The 19328-nt window shown below is 40.2% G+C and overlaps 1 protein-coding gene across 4 annotated transcripts in view; it reads right to left on the bottom strand.

Annotated features, from left to right (window-relative positions):
• Positions 1–18901, bottom strand: part of LOC123584990 — a 51410-nt gene extending 32509 nt beyond the window's left edge. Inside the window, exons 1-6 of one of the 4 annotated variants that reach the window (XR_006705829.1) lie at positions 18230–18901; positions 15274–15410; positions 15095–15155; positions 11072–11814; positions 10312–10564; positions 8552–8674 (exon numbers count right to left, since the gene is read on the bottom strand). The gene's annotated coding sequence lies outside the window, so the exon portion shown is untranslated. Of the gene's footprint in view, positions 1–8551; positions 8675–10311; positions 11815–15094; positions 15156–15273; positions 15411–18229 lie in introns of all 4 variants that reach the window. The other 3 variants (XR_006705828.1, XR_006705827.1, XR_006705830.1) reach the window with 3 other exon arrangements.
• Positions 18902–19328: the final 427 nt, after the last annotated feature.

Here is a 19328-nt window from a genome sequence, read left to right as displayed (position 1 = left end):
AAGAAATTGAATCAGTTATCAAAAATCTCCCAACAAATAAGAGTCCAGGACCAGATGGCTTCCCAGGGGAATTCTACCAGACATTTACAGCAGAAATAATACCTATCCTTTTCAAGCTACTCCAAAAAATAGAAAGGGAAGGAAAACTTCCAGACTCATTCTATGAAGCCAGCATTACTTTGATACCTAAACCAGACAGAGACCCAGTAAAAAAAGAGAACTACAGGCCAATATCCCTAATGAATATGGATGCAAAAATTCTCAATAAGATACTAGCAAATCGAATTCAACAACATATAAAAAGAATTATTCACCATGATCAAGTGGGATTCATTCCTGGGATGCAGGGCTGGTTCAACATTCGCAAATCAATCAATGTGATACATCACATTAATAAAAGGGAAGAACCATATGATCCTGTCAATCGATGCAGAAAGGGCATTTGACAAAATTCAGCATCCTTTCTTAATAAAAAACCTTGAGAAAGTCGGGATAGAAGGAACATACTTAAACACCATAAAAACCATTTATAAAAAGCCCACAGCTAATATCATCCTCAATGGGGAAAAACTGAGAGCTTTCTCCCTGAGATCAGGAACACAACAGAGATGTCCCCTCTCACCGCTGTTGTTTAACATAGTGTTGGAAGTTCTAGCATCAGCAATCAGACAACAAAAGGAAATCAAAGGCATCAAAATTGGCAAAGATGAAGTCAAGCTTTCACTTTTTGCAGATGACATGATATTATACATGGAAAATCCGATAGACTCCACCAGAAGTCTGCTAGAACTGATACATGAATTCAGCAAAGTCGCAGGATACAAAAATCAATGTACAGCAATCAGTTGCATTCTTATACACTAATAATGAAGCAACAGAAACACAAATAAAGAAACTGACCCCATTCACAATTGCACCAAGAAGCATAAAATACCTAGGAATAAACCTAACCAAAGACGTAAAAGATCTGTATGCTGAAAACTATAGAAAGCTTATGAAGGACATTGAAAAAGATATAAAGAAATGGAAAAACATTCTGTGCTCATGGATTTGAAGAATAAATATCGTTAAAATGTCAATACTACCCAAAGGTATCTACACATTCAGTGCAATCCCAATCAAAATCGCACCAGCATTCTTCTCGAAGCTAGAACAAGCAATCATAAAATTTGTATGGAACCATAAAAGACCCTGAATAGCCAAAGTAATTTTGAAGAAGAAGACCAAAGCAGGAGGCATCACAATCCCAGACTTTAGCCTCTACTACAAAGCTGTAATCATCAAGACAGCATGGTATTGGCAAAAAAACAAACACATAGACCAATGGAATAGAATAGAAACCCCAGAACTAAACCCACAAAAGTATGGCCAACTAATCTTTGACAAAGCAGGAAAGAATATCCAATGGAAAAAAGACAGTCTCTTTAACAAATGGTGCTGGGAGAACTGGACAACAACATGCAGAAGGATGAAACTAGACCACTTTCTTACACCATTCACAACAACAAACTCAAAATGGATAAAGGACCTGAATGTGAGACAGGAAACCATCAAAACCCTAGAGGAGAAAGCAGGAAAAAACCTCTCTGACCTCAGCCACAGCAATTTCTTACTTGACACATCCCCAAGGGCAAGGGAATTAAAAGCAAAAATGAACTACTGGGACCTCATGAAGATAAAAAGCTTCTGCACAGCAAAGGAAACAATCAACAAAACTAAAAGGCAACCGACGGAATGGGAAAAGATATTTGCAAATGACATACCGGACAAAGGGCTAGTATCCAAAATCTATAAAGAGCTCACCAAACTCCACACCCAAAAAGCAAATAATCCAGTGAAGAAATGGGCAGAAAATATGAACAGACACTTCTGTAAAGAAGACATCAGGATGGCCAACAGGCACATGAAAAGATGCTCAACCTCGCTCCTCATCAGGGAAATACAAATCAAAACCACACTCAGATATCACCTCACGCCAGTCAGAGTGGCTAAAATGAACCAATCAGGAGACTATAGATCCTGGAGAGGATGTGGAGAAACGGGAACCCTCTTGCACTGTTGGTGGGAATGCAAACTGGTGCAGCCACTCTGGCAAACAATTTGGAGGTTCCTCAAAAAATTAAAAATCGACCTACCATATGACCCAGGAATAGCACTGCTAGGAATTTACCCAACGGATACAGGAGTGCTGATGCACAGGGGCACTTGTAACCCAATGTTTATAGCAGCACTCTCAACAATAGCCAAATTATGGAAAGAGCCTAAATGTCCATCAACTGATGAATGGATAAAGAAATTGTGGTTTATATACACAACGGAATACTACATGGCAACGAGAATGAAATATGGCCTTTTGTAGCAATGTGGATGGAACTGGAGAGTGTTATGTTAAGTCGAATACGTCATACAGAGAAAGACAGATACCATATGTTTTCACTCTTATGTGGATCCTGAGAAACTTAACAGAAATCTATGGGGGAGGGGAAGAAAAAAAAAGACGTTAGAGAGGGAGAAAGCTAAAGCTAAAGAGACTCTTAAAAACTGAGAACAAACTGAGGGTTGATGGGGGGTGGGAGGGGTGGGGAGGGTGGGTGATGGGTATTGAGGAGGGCACCTTTTGGGATGAGCACTGGGTGTTGTATGGAAACCAATTTTACAATAAATTTCATATTAAAAAAAACCCAAAAGACCCCCCAAAAAACAAATGGACTTTAAAACAAAGATTAACAAGAGACAAAGGACATTATATAGTAATAAATGGGATAATCCAACAGGAAGATGAAACACTTGTTAATATTTACACACCCAACATGATCGTACCCAAATATTTAAAGCAGTTAATAACAAACACAATGGAAGTACTTGAAAGTAATACAATAATAGTAAGGGACTTTAAGACCCCACTTACATCAATGGCCAGATTATTCATACAGAAAATCAACAAGGAAACAGTGGCTTTGAATGACACATTGGACCAGATGGATTTAACAGATATATTCAGAACATTTCATCCTAAAGCAGAAGAACACACTTTCAAGTGCACATAGGACATTCTCCAGAATAGATCACATTTTAGCCTACAAGTTAAATCTCAACAAATTCAAAAAGATCAGTCATTCCATGTATCTTTTACGACCACAGCATTATCAAACTAGAAATCAGCCATAAGAAGATTTTGGAAAGAGCACAAATACATGAGGTTAAATAAAAGGCTACTAAACAAAGAATGGATCAACCAAGAAATCAAAGGGGAAATAAAAAAAACACATGGAGACAAATGAAAATGAAAATGAAAACACACTGGTCCAAAATCTTTGGGATGCAGCAAAAGTTGTTCCAAGAGGGAAGTTTGTAACAATACAGGCCTACCTCAAGAAGGAAGACAAATCTCAAACAACCTAGCCTTACACCTAAAGAATTTAGAGAAAGAACAAACAAAATCCAAAACCAAGAGGGAAGGAAATAAAGATTAGAAAGAAACAAAAAAGAAACTAAAACAACAACAACAACAACAACAACAACAAAACCCCACAATAGAACAGATCAATGAAACCAGGAGTTTGTTCTTTGAAAATATATATAGAAAAAAATTGATAAACCTTAAGCCAGACTCATCAAAGAGAGAACTAAAATAAACAAAATCACAAATGAAAGAGAAATGACTGACACCACAGAAATACAAAAGATTCTAAGAGAATATTTTGAAAAATTATATGCCCACAAACCAGACAACCTAGAAAAAAATGGATAAATTCCTAGAAACAGATAACCTTCCAAAATTGAACCAAGAAGAAGTAGAAAATTTGAACAGACCTATTACTAGCAATGAAATTGAATCAATAATCAAACAACTCCCCCAAAATAAAAGTCCAGGTGGCTTCATAGGTGAATTCTACCAAACATTTAAAGAAGATACCTGTTATTCCCAAATTATTCCAAAAAATAGAAAACTTCCAAATTCATTGTATGAGGACTGCCTTAACCTGATACCAAAACTAGATAAAGATGCTACAAAAAAAACACAAAAAACAAAACAAAACAAAAAAACAAAACTACAGGCCAATATCTCTGATAAACACAGATGCAAAAATCCTCAACAAAATATTAGCAAACTGAATCCAACAATATGTTAAAAAAAAATCATTCACCATAATCAAGTGGGATTTATTCCTAGGATGCAAGGGTGGTTCAATATTCAGAAAATCAATCACTGTGATGCAATCATATCAATAAGAAAATGGATAAAAACCATATAATTATTTCAATAGATGGGAAAAAAAGGAATTTGCCAAAATACAACATTCATTCATGATAAAAACCCTTAATAAAGTGGGTTTAGAGGGAACATACCTCAACATAATAAAAACCATATAAGAAAAAAACCCCACAGCTAACGTTATACTCAATGGTGAAAACTGAGAGCTTTCCCCTTAATATCAGGAACAAGAAAAGGATGTCCACTCTCATTACTTTTATTCAACATAGTAGTCAAAGTCCCAGCCACAGCAATCAGACAAGAAAAAGGAATAAAAGGTCTCCAAATTGGTAAGTAAGAAGTTAAACTTTCACTATTTTCAGATGACAGGATACTATATATAGAAAGCCTGAAAGAATCCACCAAAGAAACCTACTAGAACTGATAAATGGATTCAGTAAAGTCGCAGTATACAAAAATCAATGTACAGAAATCCACTGCATCTCTATACACTAATAATGAAGCAACAGCAAGATAAATTAATAAAATAATCCCATTTATAATTGCACCAAAAATAATAAATAATAAAATACCTAGAAATAAACTTAAACAAGGAAGTAAAAGACCTGTACTCTGCAAACTGTAACACACTGATGAAAGGAATTAAAGACACAAACAAATGGAAAAATACTCCATGCTCATTGATTGGAATAACAAATATTATTAAAATGTCTATGCTACCCAAAGCAATCTACATATTTAATGCAATCCCTATCAAAATGCCAACAGCATTTTCTACACAACTAGAATAATGCTAAATTTGTGTGAAACCAAAAAAAAAAAAAAAAAAAAACCCAAATAGCCAAAACAATCTTGAAAAACAAAACAAAGCTGTAGGTATCACAATTATAGATTTTAAGATATACTACAAATCTGTAATAATCAAAACAGTATGGTACTGGTACAAAAATAGACACATACATCAGTGGAATAGGTTAGAAAGCCCAGAAACAAACCCACAATTATATGGTCAATTAATCTTCAACAAAAGAGGCAAGAATATACAGTGGGAAAAGGACAGTCTCTTCAACAAATGGTGTTGGGAAAACTGTACAGCTACAATCAAAAGAGTAAAATCAGACCAGTTTCTCACACCATACACAAAAAGAAACTCAACATAGATTAAAGACCTAGATATGAGACCTGAAACCATAAAAATCCTAGAAGAGAGCACAGGTTGTAATTTCTCTGACAGCAGCTATAGCAATATTTTTCTAGATCTGTCTCCTGAGGTAAGGGAAATTAAAGCAAAATAAACTATTAGGACTATATCAAAATAAAACCCTCTGCACAGTGAAGGAAACTATCGACAGAAGTAAAGACAACCTACTGATTGGGATAAGATATTTGCAAATGACACATCTGACAACAGGTTAGTATCCAAATAAATGAAGAACTTATATGACTCAACACCTAAAAAACAAGAAATCCAATTAGAAGTTGGTGGAAGATATGAACAAACTTTTCTCCAAAGTGGATATACAGATGGCCAACAGACACATGAAGAGATGTTCATCATTCATCATCATGGAAACGAAAATCAAAACTGAAATAACACCTCAGAACTGTCAGAATGGCTAAAATAAAAAAAAAAATAACAAAACTCAAGAAACAAGTGTTGGCAAGGATGTGAAGAAAAAGGAACGCTTGTGCACTCTTGGTGGAATGCACACTGCAATATGAATTCAATAGGAGTCTTTCCATCCTTTCCATAGATAGCTATGCTTTAGACATTGTGTTTTATTTAGTCCAAGCTTTGCTATCTAGATTGTTAGCAAGCAACCTAAGGTTTTGCTTGAGCAAGCCATTACACCTTTCAGTGGAGCCAGAGGCAGTTGGGTTGTAGGGTAAGTAGAAGTTCCACATCATGCCTTCTTCCTTAGCACATTTTTAAAAATGTTTATATATTTTTGAGAAAGAGAGAGTGACAGATTGTGAGATGGGGAGGGGCAGAGAGAGGTGGAGACACAGAATCCGAAGCAGGTTCCAGGCTCTGAGCTGTCAGCACAGAGCCCAATGCAGGGCTCAAACTCATGAACTGTGAGATCATGAGCTGAGCCAAAGTCAGATGCTCAACCAACTGAGCCACCCAGGCACGCCAGTAAGAAACTATTTTAAAGATGTTTCTCTAACTGTAGGTTGTCAATGTTGCAGTTAAGATTTGGTTGGTGCGGGGAATACTCTTAGAAACCTATAATCTCAGGGCAATGCCTGTCATCTGAGATAACACACAACCCAACCAGAAGTCAAGTAGATATCACACATCCTAATGGCTGTGATTCCTTGGGCAACTGTAAAATGAATATTCACACTTAAAGGAGGAAGTATGACATGGGTTACCCCACTTTTGTGGTTCTGCAATATCAAAAGGGAGAGTGGAGGCCACAGAAAACCCCGTTATAATAGAAGGAAAACCTGTTGCTAAGGATGTGTTGTTGGAACAGAACCAAAATACCTTTATTCTACCAGACTGTGGATACACCTACAGTACAGGTATCAATGACTGTGGCCCTGACACCTCCTTAACCAGAAGGAAACTGGACCAGAATAGTATTCTCTCTCTTACTCTAACCTATTGGAGTCAAGGGAAAGGCAAGGAACACAACATGATGGGATGTGTAAAAGCGAATCTGACAATAGAAGAAAAAAAGATGTTGTTTGTGGTCAATGGAAGATAAAGGAACTATTAAAATCACCAGAGAAATATTTCACATTGAACCTGCTAAAATCTAATAAATGTCATAAGTGTAAATGTAACAAAAGTAATCTAATAAATGCAAATTCTACGTTAGAAAACTTAAGTAAAGGGGCACCTGGGTGGCTTAGTCAGTCAAGGGTCCGACTTCGGCTTGGGTCATGATCTCACGGTTTGTGGGTTTGAGAACTGCGTCTGGCTCTGCACTGACAGCCTGCTTGGGATTCTCTCCCTCTCTCTCTACTCCTCCCAACTTGCATGCGTGCACCTTCTCTCTCAAAATAAATAAATACACTTAAAAAAAAAAGAAAACTTAAACTTAAGTAAAGCCACACTTGGAAGATGAAACTAATGAAGTCAAAAGAATCTGGCAGGAACTGAAAAGAGAACAGAAACATGCATTCCCTAAAATGATGACAGCCTTGAATTCTAGTGTTATGGAAATTGAACATGTACTTGATAGTGTTATGCAAACTTGCACCACCTGAAGCTTTATAAAAGTGATCTTTATTTAGAAACATATTTGTCAATAAAGTTAAACAGAGTGGTTTAAGAAAGTTAAGTTTTGGTAATTTGGCAATAGGATATGGAACCATGCTAAAGTGTTGTTATACTTATTATATGGGAATATGGTTGCTTAAACTGGCTATTAAACTATGGTGTAAAAGGATGCACGTCAAATAAAAATACTCCCAAAAGATGAATGAGTGTTTGTGATTAAGACTGTAAGTGATGTAGAATCACAAGGTGTGATGATATTTTTGTGAACTTAGATTTATACTGGCTATTAGGTCCTTAGTATTAACTAATGTGGGAAGGGTTTGGAATCATAGGATGGATATTGCGTGTTGGTTTAATATGATTTCAAATCCATTTGTTTATGACAAACATAAAAAAAAAGTTGGTTAGAAAGTTGTTTTGATATAAGAATGAAGTAAGTGGTGTCAAGATGTTAGTTCATCTGTCCTCACCCATAAGAACTCGAGAGCTCAGCTCATGAGGGGCCTTGCTGGAGGCTTATTAATAAAAATGTATGAAGAAGGAACTGTGGCAAGGGGCCACGAGACTGCAAATACAGGGCATTTCTGAGGATGAGAAGAGAGTGCTCGGTCTGCACAAGGCTACGCTTTTCTGATGTAAAATAGCTCTCTGAGGACCGTGGGACAATTAGCTCCTGCCTGGTAAAGACAACACTTCTACCTGCGGTGGCCAGAGCTGTGCAGTCATCCCTCGAGGATGATCATCTTGTCTCTCAACACCAGCACTGTCACCCTTAGCAATGTGCTCTAGGAACATGAGACTTGCACCTTTGCACTTGGAGCTGGACTTGGAATTAGGCAGATGACAGGTACTGCCAGTAGCCTGTTCCTGTGACTTAACCTTGCCTTCCATTGCCCTGTTCCCAGGTCCCTGGCTACCCTGACACTAGGCATGAGCAGCTAGAACCCACCAAGTGCTCTTGGCCAGCTGGGGCCATCCAAGCCTGTGGATCTAGGACCATCTCCAACAACTGCATTGCCTCAATGATGGAGGAAGCCCACCTTCCAAAGATTACTCTGAGGGGACCATCAAAATGAGTGACAGTCTCCACAGGTACTTACTATTTTGAGTGATCTTGGGTTTCTGCAGCAATCGAGGTTCCCAGCTGTCTCTTTTTGGGGGACACCTGGGCCAGCCTGCCCAATCCAGCCATGGTCAAGCAGTTCAGATTTCTCTAGCTCTACCTTCAGTGGAAATATGGGCATTTGCATAGGTTAAGGCTTGGAATTAGGCGGATGCCAGGTACTTCCAATAGTCCCCCAAGTTTGTGTCCCAGCCTTTCCCACCATTGCCCTGTTCCAGGTCCCTGGATAGCCTGACCTCCAATGCTGGGCATTAGAGTTAGAACCCTACCAACTGTTCTTGGCCAACTGTGACCCTCCAAGCCTGTGGATCTAGGGTCCATCTCCAACCCTGCAGGACACTGTCCTGTTCCATGTCCCTGGTTACCTTGACCTGCACCTCCCATGTATGTGTTGTTTGTACCTTGTCAGCCAGAATTTGGTAGAGAGTGCTGACAGGTCTGTGGAACTTGGGCAATGCCCATTCTTCTGAAAATTCGTAAGGTGGAGAGCTTTCTCCTTGCAAATCTTTTTCAGGAAGCAGCTATAAATTTTTGACAAACTGTCTCCATTTGTACTGGTTGCCTGATGAGGTCCAGAACTTCTCCAGCAATCAAGGTTCCCAGGTGTTTGTTACTAAAGGGTGCCCTGGCCATCCCACCTTGCCGCACCCTGGCAAGACAGTCCAATTAGTCTTGGTTTGCCATCAGGGGGAATAAGCCCACTTGTGTGGAGTAAGACTTCAACTTAGGCATTTGCCAGGTAACCTCAATAGAGTGCTTCTGTGACTCTGTCTTTGATGCTCACTCTGTTTCAGTCCCCTAACTACCTTGTTCTGCATGGCCCGCACATGAGCAGTACATATCACTCAGAAGCCACCCATGTGTAGTCCCAGTGCTCCAAGCCTGTGGACCTCGAACCAGACACAAACCACCTCCACCACATAGCCTCCAGCATGGAGAGACCTCACCTTCCAAAAATGAATCTGAGCTGAAAGCTATAAATGGGTAATAGTCGCTCCCCATGTGGACTTGCTATCTGATGGGTCCAGGACTTCTCTAGGAAACATGCACTCCCAGGAATTTCCCGATAGCAGATACCCTGTCTTGTTTTCTATTTCTTGGAAAAGCAGTTGTATACCCACACCACCTCCTTCAGGGGAAATATTCCATAGTGGGCCCATAGTCCTTCTGATTAGACTGATGTTTTACACACTCAAGAGCCCCCTCCTGTGCCCCACTCTCTCCTGACATTTGCTCTATTCTAGGTCCCCAACTACCCTCACCTGCATGGCCCACACATCTATAGTATGCCCCCCTTCAGGTGCTCTTGGGCAGGCCTCCAAGCTATGGAGGTAGGGTCCACTCCCGTCCCCCAAATCTGCACTCCTTCCAGGATAGAGAAAACCCAATCCTCAAAATTGCTTTGAGGCATCCACTGAATGGGCAACAGTCCAGCCCCATGTGAAATGACTGCCTCATAAGGTCCCAAGCTTCTGCTGCAATTAAGGCCCCTAGGTGTCTCTTAATGTTGGATGCCCCAGCCAGCCTGCCTGACCAAGTCTTCATAAGGCAGTCCAGAATCCTTCAGCATTATCGTCAGAGGGAGTATGTACATTTGTGTAGCTTAGGGCTTGGAATTAAGCGGATGGCATGAACTCCCCAAAAACCCATTCCCATAACCAAGAGTCTTCCAACACTTGCTCTGTTTCAGGTCTCTACCTCAGCTGACCCACATGGCCATGCATACTCAGTACCCACCTAGTTTGCCAACTTTGGGCAGCCATGGACCTCCAGGCCTGTGGAGAAACACCTGCATAGATAGCAGGCTCAAAGCATCTTCAGATGGAGAGCAGGCAGTGACAATCTGACAGAGTTTCCTGGTTTGTAGTGTGAATGTCTCTGGTGATCTTTTGGAGTGGCCCATAGAGCAGCAGGCATGAAAATTATATATGGGCTGCTGTGGTGATTTTCTTGAAGTTTATATAAAGTCATTCATATTCGGTTTGCAGAGCTTCAGAAAAAAGGGAAGTTTTGGTTCTCAATGATTCCAAGTCAAAAGGATGGGAGAAAATTAGAAATGTTATTTTGGAGAGTTGTAGCCATACTATGGAGGAAACTAGAATCTGGGATCTAGTCCAGTTTACAGGTAGGAAACAAAACCTCAAAGACAAAAGAACCATGATATAATACCTACAAAGCTGTGTTACTGAGACTTAATTTTTCTCTCTGAAGTCACCCTATTTTCAAAATTAGCCAGATAAAGTCTTATTTATAAAACAAGTTTAGTTTTAGTAAACTTGATCTGATTATTTGCAGCAAGAACAGCATTTGGTCATAAACACTTCTTAAAATTTTTGCTGGAATTTTTCATAGAGAAACGTCAACAGTCTCTCAAGACTAAGAAACACAGCTGTCAGTCTTTATCTGCAATACCTATAGATTGGTGTTACTCCCTCTTTTCATGGTCCTCAAAATATCCTTGGGTTCTTGCACCTGCCAGGAAATGGCCTTTACCTACCTGGTAAGGCTTCTGGGAACCCTGTAAAGCAGGGTGTCAGGCCGTTTTCCCAGGGGCTTTATTTGCCTCCAAAAAAGCCAACCTTAGTTCCTTAAAGCTGTCCGGTCATATCTGAGTCCATGCATGTTTCTCTCAAATATGACATTCCTGTCAAAGCCTTGTTAATATAACCAGTGTATCTAATTGTATCCTGTTGCAAGAAGAGCAGATTCTTACTGAATGTATGCAATACATATATTGTCATGAAAATATAAGGATACTGTTTCTGAATTGAATTCTGGAGGGATCAGATAGGGAAAAAAAGATAAATGTTTCAGTTCTGCTTACAAAGGTGTAATTTACCAAGCTACCGTATAGCAGTTTAAAAATTTTTTCCTTAAATCTGGAAAAAAAATTTTTTTTAAACTTAGTAATGTTTCAAACAAAAAGTCATAAAAATCATAATCATTCTCTTCAATTTATTTTGTCCCAAGTAATTCTTGTTTTGCTTCATCCTGTTTTTCCCATTAATTCTGGAAGTTTTTACCAACTTCAGTTTTGTGATATTTAAATTATGAGACACCTATATTTTTGTCTTTTTCATGAATCTCCTTGAAGATGAAACATTTCTTCAGGAACCCCTTTGCAAAAGCATCCAAATAAAATATAACTGTCTGTAAATGATACAAGACTTAGTAATGGCCATGGTTAAGGATCTGATTCAAGTTCATTACAGTGCAATTGACCAGGAAATGTGGTTATTTCTGCTACACAAAAAGAAGATAATTAGATAATTAAGATTATAAGAAATAACGTATCAGGACATACCAGATTCTTAGGAGTTTGATATACTTTCTAGAACGCTTATTTCAACAACATATATTTACACAAATATAATCAAAGAAGATTTAGCATCACTTATTTGACAATGCTTCCCATGTGATTTAACATACCCAATAAACCTAATTAGTTTAATATCTCTTTTTTTAATGAGGAGAACAAATCTTTTTAATTGTTCCAGGGACCCTTTATAAAACCTCAGAGTTAATTTGTTGTCAAAAGACTTCATTTTAGAATTTGATTTTGGAAAGTCTGTCAAAAAATATCCAAAATTTGAACACTTGATTAAATCTGATCTCAGAACATTATGAAACATTATTTATTTAACCAAAACAACAATAAAAGATTTCAAAGGCAAGTGCAGAAGTTTACCTAATTGTGAGCAAAACTTAGATCTTTTAATATTAAAATGACTCAGTTTTCTTAAGTAATCAAAGACCTGATGGTAAGGATATCATGAAGCATGAGCGATTATTTTGTTGAAACATAGTCTTTGTTTTCTAGGCAGATAATTTAAAAAGGTAAAAAACAAAACAAAAAAACCTGTTTACAATCCTTTATCAAGAGGAACCCAGTAATTTAAGAAAACTGTTCTTTTAACAAAGAGTAAACCCAATTTTCATTTTGCACCAGTGTACTTTTGAATATTAAAACTCATTTACTTAAGGTTTATTCCAATCTTAGCCAGCCTGACCACTCATAAAACTCCTTTGCAAAGATTCCTTTTCTAGAAATCTTTTACAACTTCCTTTTTTACATCTAGATTTTGTCCCATGTTTTCCCTCTTTTCTAACCTCTAAGACAAAATTACTTTCTTTTCCCTCAAGAAAAATGTATTTCCCATACTTTCTTCTACTGAAAACACACATCCTACTTACATATGGAGAGTTTTCCTTATTTCTAGTGGCTTTACCCATAAATATTCTTCGGAATTTTTAGCCAGTAGAAACTTTAATGCCTAATGAAATCTAAGTAGTAAGCAATTGTGAACTGTTTATTATACCAGCATTTTTTATTGGCAAATTTATGAAAACATTTCATAATTTCTAGAAATGTTTATTCACAGTAAATCTTTTAATAAAGCAAAAAACATATTTACTAACAGACCCACATTTTAGCTTTAGTTTCTTTGTAATAGTGGATAAACCTATATTCAATAATTAACGTTTCATTATTTTATCTTATTTAGAACTTATGTAGATATTCAATAAATTTAACTTATCACTTAACTTAGCAAAACTTTGAAGTTTCATGTTATCAAACATGATTTTGGAGCTATTCTTAGGCATGTATAGAATAAAATATAGTTGTTGCTAAAAAGATTATCTATAAACTCTTACTCCACTTACTTTATCTAAAACATTTGCTCCCAACAATTATGTTTTGATCACCCACAAAAACTTCACAACACATTAAACAAAATCAGTTAGCATTCTGCTACTTTTGCTGACAAATTTTGTAATAGGGATAACATGAAGTTATTTGCTTAGTAAACCTGGGTAGGATAAAAGTATTATATTTAATGCTGATAACTCCAAAGACATGTCTATTTTAATTAAACAAGTAAACTTAAATTAGCTTTAATATCAGTTATTTTCCAGATCACATAAACCTGAGATTCATTTGGATTAAATTTCTATTTTATTTTGGAGAATTTTTATGAAAGCCAAATTTATATAAGCACTTAATTTTCTTTAAGCCAATTAAACAGAGCTCTTTTACAAATTTATTATGGTAATACCACCTGAAGGTAGGAAAATACCGTATCTCTAACATACGTGCGTTCAAATACATCTAGTCAAACACAGAGATCTTATAGCTTGCTTTAAAACAATATAAAACTCACTAGTTTATAAATAACAATTGGAATAAATTAAGTATACTTGCTCAGATGACTAAAGTCTTTTACTATTTATGGAGAAGACTTCTAAGATTTGTATTTGCCCCTATAAGTAATCTCAAGGAGGCTGTGCTGGAGTTTGGGTACAAGAGGCCTTTTAGCAGTTTGATTTTTAAAAAGGTCTCTTTACTTTTTTTTCTTCTTCAGTCTCAAGTGACTGTGGGATGTGTTTACAGTTCAAAAGATTTATAACTTTAAGGGAAAGAGAAAGAATTCACGTTTGCCCTGTGTAAATCATGTAGTGAAAGTTAAAACAAGCAGATGGTGCCAGATTGTAAGAAAGAGATTTTATGTTGGAGATGGATGTTAAGCTTTGGCTTACATCTAATTTCTGTTCTTTCACATGTCAAAGGAGTCCCTAAGTATAGCCTTTATATTAGTAAAGGAATTGTTACAGGGAAAGAATGCAGGCATTGGCCTTGTCAGCTTGCTTTTCGAGCCAGCCTCACAGACGGGCATGTTCGTGATTCTTGTCAATCTGGCAGCTGTTTAGACAAACTCTGCTGTGGGTCTCATATGTAAAAACTGAATGAAACTTTACTTTTCTTATTAATAGCCTTTCTATTAATAAGACAATTGAGCACTCTATGAAGAATTCCTTTTTTCTTTCAAATTTGGCCAATTTAAAGGATCTATCATCTATCTGGCCACCGACAAATGGAATCCTACTAAGGAAAAGGCCTTTATCACACGGGTAGTAAAGATGTGTGGCGACAACAGTATCTCCAGTTTCCTATGAAAATATGCAGCGTCTCTAGTCACAGACCTGCTAATCTGTGACACCAGGCAGGCACTGCTACAATGGGACTTTTCCAGCACTAACAAGCAATGAGGGGTAAGATGACAAAGGTCCCTCCTGGCTGGGACTTCTTATAACAAACATGTCTGGCATGAGCTGGCATGTCTGGACAAAGAGAGTGCTGCTAGTAAGTGCACATCTTGCAACCCCAGTCTATTTGATCAACGTCCACCCAGGTAATTGTACCCTGTGGCTGGTGAAGACCAGAGAACATTCTCCCTGGTAATAAAGCCAAGCTCTTAGGACACAGAACAAGATTAAAGGAAAACCTCATCAAGATTGTACATAGAGGACCCACAGCAAAGTTTGTTTAAACAGACACTAGTCTGATGAGAACCTTGAAATCATCAGTCTGTGAGCCTGGCTGGAACAGCAGGCTATTGAGGCCTATGTCTGCGTTTCCTCCCTATGGTAATTCCTTTTTATGACAAATGACACAAAAGACAAAGAAAAACAGTGACCGTCTCTGGGAAGAAATGAATCATTCAGAGCAAGAGTACTTTACCAAATTTATAAGAGTTGCCAAGCCCAAGGAACTGGTTCCATGAATATTTTCTTCTGATGATCTAAATTTAGAAAGAGAGAGAAAAAGGACTCTCCGTACTCTTTCTCCACGAGATTCTTCAGGCAGAGAGCTGGTGGGGATGGGGACTGGGTGAGTACTGACATAGTAAAGATTCCTACCTTCTTCTGGTTTTTGGAAGATGTCCCAGGGTCTCTCAGCTGCAGCAATGTCCGGCCAGAGAAGTTTATTCTGCCGACTACAGCAACTTTTGGAGAGGAGAAATATTTCTCTACCTTTCAAGGTTCTTCTAGCTAGTCTAAGAATTAAATTGACAGGAGACAGATTAACAGGAGAAAAAACAAATTTAATTAGCTGTGGACAGAGGTCCGATATTTAAATTGAGACCCAAAGAAACAACAAAGACTGGCAGCTTTTATACTTTTTAGACAAAGAAATAAGAAATCTTTGAGAAATGGGCTGTAGAAAAAGTAGAATTGACAGCAGAAAGATAGTAATGAGACTTACATGTGGGAACTTGAATTAGTAAGGAATTCTAAACAGAATTTGGGCTGGAGTAGTAAATTACTAAAAGTAAAAAGGTATATATATATATATATATATATATATATATATATATATATATATATATATGCACACACACATACATACACATACATACATATACACACACATACTTCTTCAGCCACGAATTACCTGTCTGCTGAGGAATGTCATCAAAACGACATGACCACTGATTGACCTATAGGCTGGACTGGGCTCTTGGAGGCTCCTCACCCCCCTCTTCTGTCCTTGGAATGTGGGTTACACTTGCCTTTCCTGTTCCCAGAGGCTGCTCCAAGACAGAGCCTTGAGATAGTGATGTGTTGAGAAGACCTGTACTGTATATGTGACTGAACCCAGTTAAGGCCTCCTTATAAACTTTTAAGATTGGCAGGCAGGTGGGAGGACCCTTTCCTCTTGCTGCTACCTAAGACACGCCTCTATATAAGTTTTCTTTGCTTATTAAAACTGCCACCTACCTAGAGTTGCCTGCTTCTTTCTGTGATCTCTACCTGTCCTCTGTGTATGGGGGCTGGTTTTAAAATGATAACTGAGAAACCCTTAGGAGGGTTACAAACCAACACGGTCTCTGATGATAAGGGGGTCTCTTTGCTTTCTGGTACAGGAGGGTACCATTGACATGGATGATTTGTTTCCCGCTTTCAGCAGACAAAGGGGAATCTGGGTGTTCTTATTCCACTGGCTGTTTCTGAAGTAACTTTAATTCAAAATAGTAAGTACGCCAAAGTGGCATATTTTGGGGTAGCCTGCTCTTGGTCCCCATGTGTACATTAGTGTAGGTTTGAGTTTGGAAAAAGGCAGATGCTGTTGTCCCCGCAACAAATCACTCTGGGGACCTAGATTCTCTGGACATGGCCCACTTCAGGTCCCTGCTTTCCCAGACCTGCAGCAGCCCATACATGGGCAGTATGCACCCCATCAGCCATCCTTGGATGGCTGGATACCCTAGTGCTATGGAGCTCAGATGAGTCCCCAACCAAATACATAGCCTCCAGTGCTGAGGGAGTCCAATCTCTCCAACATCATTGTGAAATAACAGCTTTAAACTTGCAACAACCAGTTGTTTGGACTGGCTGACTGCAGGGGTCCCGAGTTTACCCATAACCAAGGCTCCCAGATGTCTGTTAGTAATGAATACTCTGACCAGCCCACTGGATCCAGCCCTGGCGAGACAGCCCAGACTTCTCTAACTCTGTCTTCAGGGTGAATATGCACATTTGTAGAGATTAATGCTTGGAATTAGGCAGATGCCAATCAGTATCCCCAAGAGCCCCATCCTGTGACCCATCCTTGCCCAACATTGCCCTGCTTGTGTGTGCCTGGCTACCCAGACTTGTGAGGCTTGCACATGTGCAGTGAGAACCTATAAACCATCCTTGAAAAGATGGACCCCCCAAAGCTTAGAAACTCTGGCCACAAGTATAACCTGCAGCGTGGAGGAAGCCCACCTTCCAAAAATCCCTCTGAGGTGGCAGCTGCAAATGGGCAACAATCCCCATGTGGATTTGCTTTTGCTGGGTTCTGGGCTTCTTTAGGAACCTGGACTCCTACGTGGCTCCTAATGGAGGATACGGTTTCCTGCCCCCTTGGCCCAAGGCATGTAAAATACCTCCAGCTCTCTCTTTAGGGCGACCACTCCACAATGGGTAGTTTGGCCTTGCATCTGTCTGGCATTTTGCGCTGCTAAGGGCCCATTCCTATGAACCAGCCTCTTGCAACACTTGCCTCTTTCAAGGACCTGGCTGGCCTGACTGGGACAGTTTGCACAAGCCATATATATCCGGTCATCTGCCCTTGGTAGCCAGGCCCCTTCAGGCCTGTGGAGCTAGGGCCAAACTAGTACCCCCTTGGGGTGCCTGGGTGGATCCAACTTTGGTTCAGGTCATGATCTCAAAGTTCATGAGTTCAAGCCCCAGTGCTGGGTTCTGTGCTGCTAGCTCAGAGCCTGGAGCCTGCTTAGGATTCTGTGTCTCCCTCTCTCTCTGTCCCTCCCCTGCTTGTGCTCTCTTTCTTTCTCTCAGAAATAAACATTAAAAAAAAAAAAGTACCACCTTGTCTCAAGGGTAGAGAGTGCCCACCCCTCCAAAAATCACTCTGAATCATCAGCTGAAGTTGGCGACAGTCAGTCTCCCTCTCTGCTGGGGTCCCAGACTTCAGCAGCGATCAAGGCTCCCAGTGAAACTATGGTCTGGCCCCAAACACCTACATAGCCTCAGGCATGGAGGGATCACACCTGCTGAATAGAGTCCTGAACCAACAGGTACAAATGGGTCTTTAGGTGGGCTTGCTGCCTAATGGGGTACATCCCTAGGAACTAGGATTGCTAGGTGTCCCTAAATGAAGGCTAGCCTATCCTATAAAACCAGCCCTCCCTGAAAGTCAGGGCATTCAGGGCCCTCTGGGTGTGTGGATCGGGGTCAGTCCGGAGTCAACTGCATAGCCTCCAGCGCAATAGCCCCCCACCCCCACCCCACATCTTTGTGAGGTGGCTGCTTTAACCTGGCAACAGTCCAGTCTATTTGGACCAACTGCCTAATGGGGCCCCGGACTTACCCGTAATCTGGGCTCTCAGATGTCTCAGTGTGGGATGTCCCAGCAGCCTGGTCATCCCTGTCTTGGCCGGGTAGTCCATACACCTCCAGCTTTACTTTCAGGGAGAATATGCACATTTGTGTGGATTACGGCTTGGAATTAGGCAGATGCCTTATATCCCCTGTCAGCCTGCTCCTGGGACCAGGCCTCCCCAGACACTTTACTTGTAACAGGTCCCTAGCTCGTCTGACCTTTGCCGCATGCACATGTGTTACGTAGGCACTTGCCGGCCAGCCTTGGGCAGCTGGGATCCTTCAGGCCTGTGTGTGGAGTTCTTTCCTGTTCCCAAACGCCCTCATAGCCTTTTGGGCATATGGAGCCCACCCCCGAAAATCCTTCTGAGGAAGTAGCTTTAGAATAGTCATAGTCCCAATTTGGACCGGCTTCCATAGCAATCAAGGCTCCTGGATATGTCTTACTGAAGGATAGATACCCCAGCCAGTCTGCTGAGCCAGATGATGGCAAGGCAGTGCAATTTCCTCTGGCTCTGCTTCAGAGGGAATATGTGCATTTTCGGAGGATGATGCTTGGAATGAAGTAGATGCCAGGTACCCCAAAGAACTCGCTCCTGGGATCAGGCCTCTCCCTACAGCTGTCTTCTTCCAGATCCCCCGCGACAACCCGCACCAGCGCAGCCCGCACATGCGCATTCCTCACCTCGTCCTCCGGCTTTGGCCTGTAGAGGGCACTCCAGGCTCGCGCAGCTGGGGAGGACGCTCAACCGCCTGAAAGTAATCAGAGTGGAAGGAACTCGCGCCGGTGAAGTTTATTCGAGGCTCCATTTGAAACAAGATGGTTAGTTCCCATGTGGACTGGCTGCCTGATGGGGTTCTGGGCTTACCAGCAATCAGGTCTCCCATGTGTCAGTGAAGGATACCCTGGCTGGGGAGTCCAGGCTCCTGCAGATTTACCTTCGGGAAGAACATGCACATTTGTGCAGGGCAGGGCTTGGAAGTGGGCAGATGCCGGTAGCCCCAGTAGCGCCCACTTTTGTGCCCCAGCCTCCCCGTACAGCTGCTCTGTTGCAGGTTCCTGGCTTTCCTGACCTGCACCGCCACGC

This window comes from Leopardus geoffroyi, chromosome C3, assembly GCF_018350155.1.
Source record: "Leopardus geoffroyi isolate Oge1 chromosome C3, O.geoffroyi_Oge1_pat1.0, whole genome shotgun sequence".
NCBI lineage: Eukaryota > Metazoa > Chordata > Mammalia > Carnivora > Felidae > Leopardus > Leopardus geoffroyi.
Note: the sequence above shows the minus strand (reverse complement) of the source record. Positions and strands in the feature narration are given on the sequence as shown.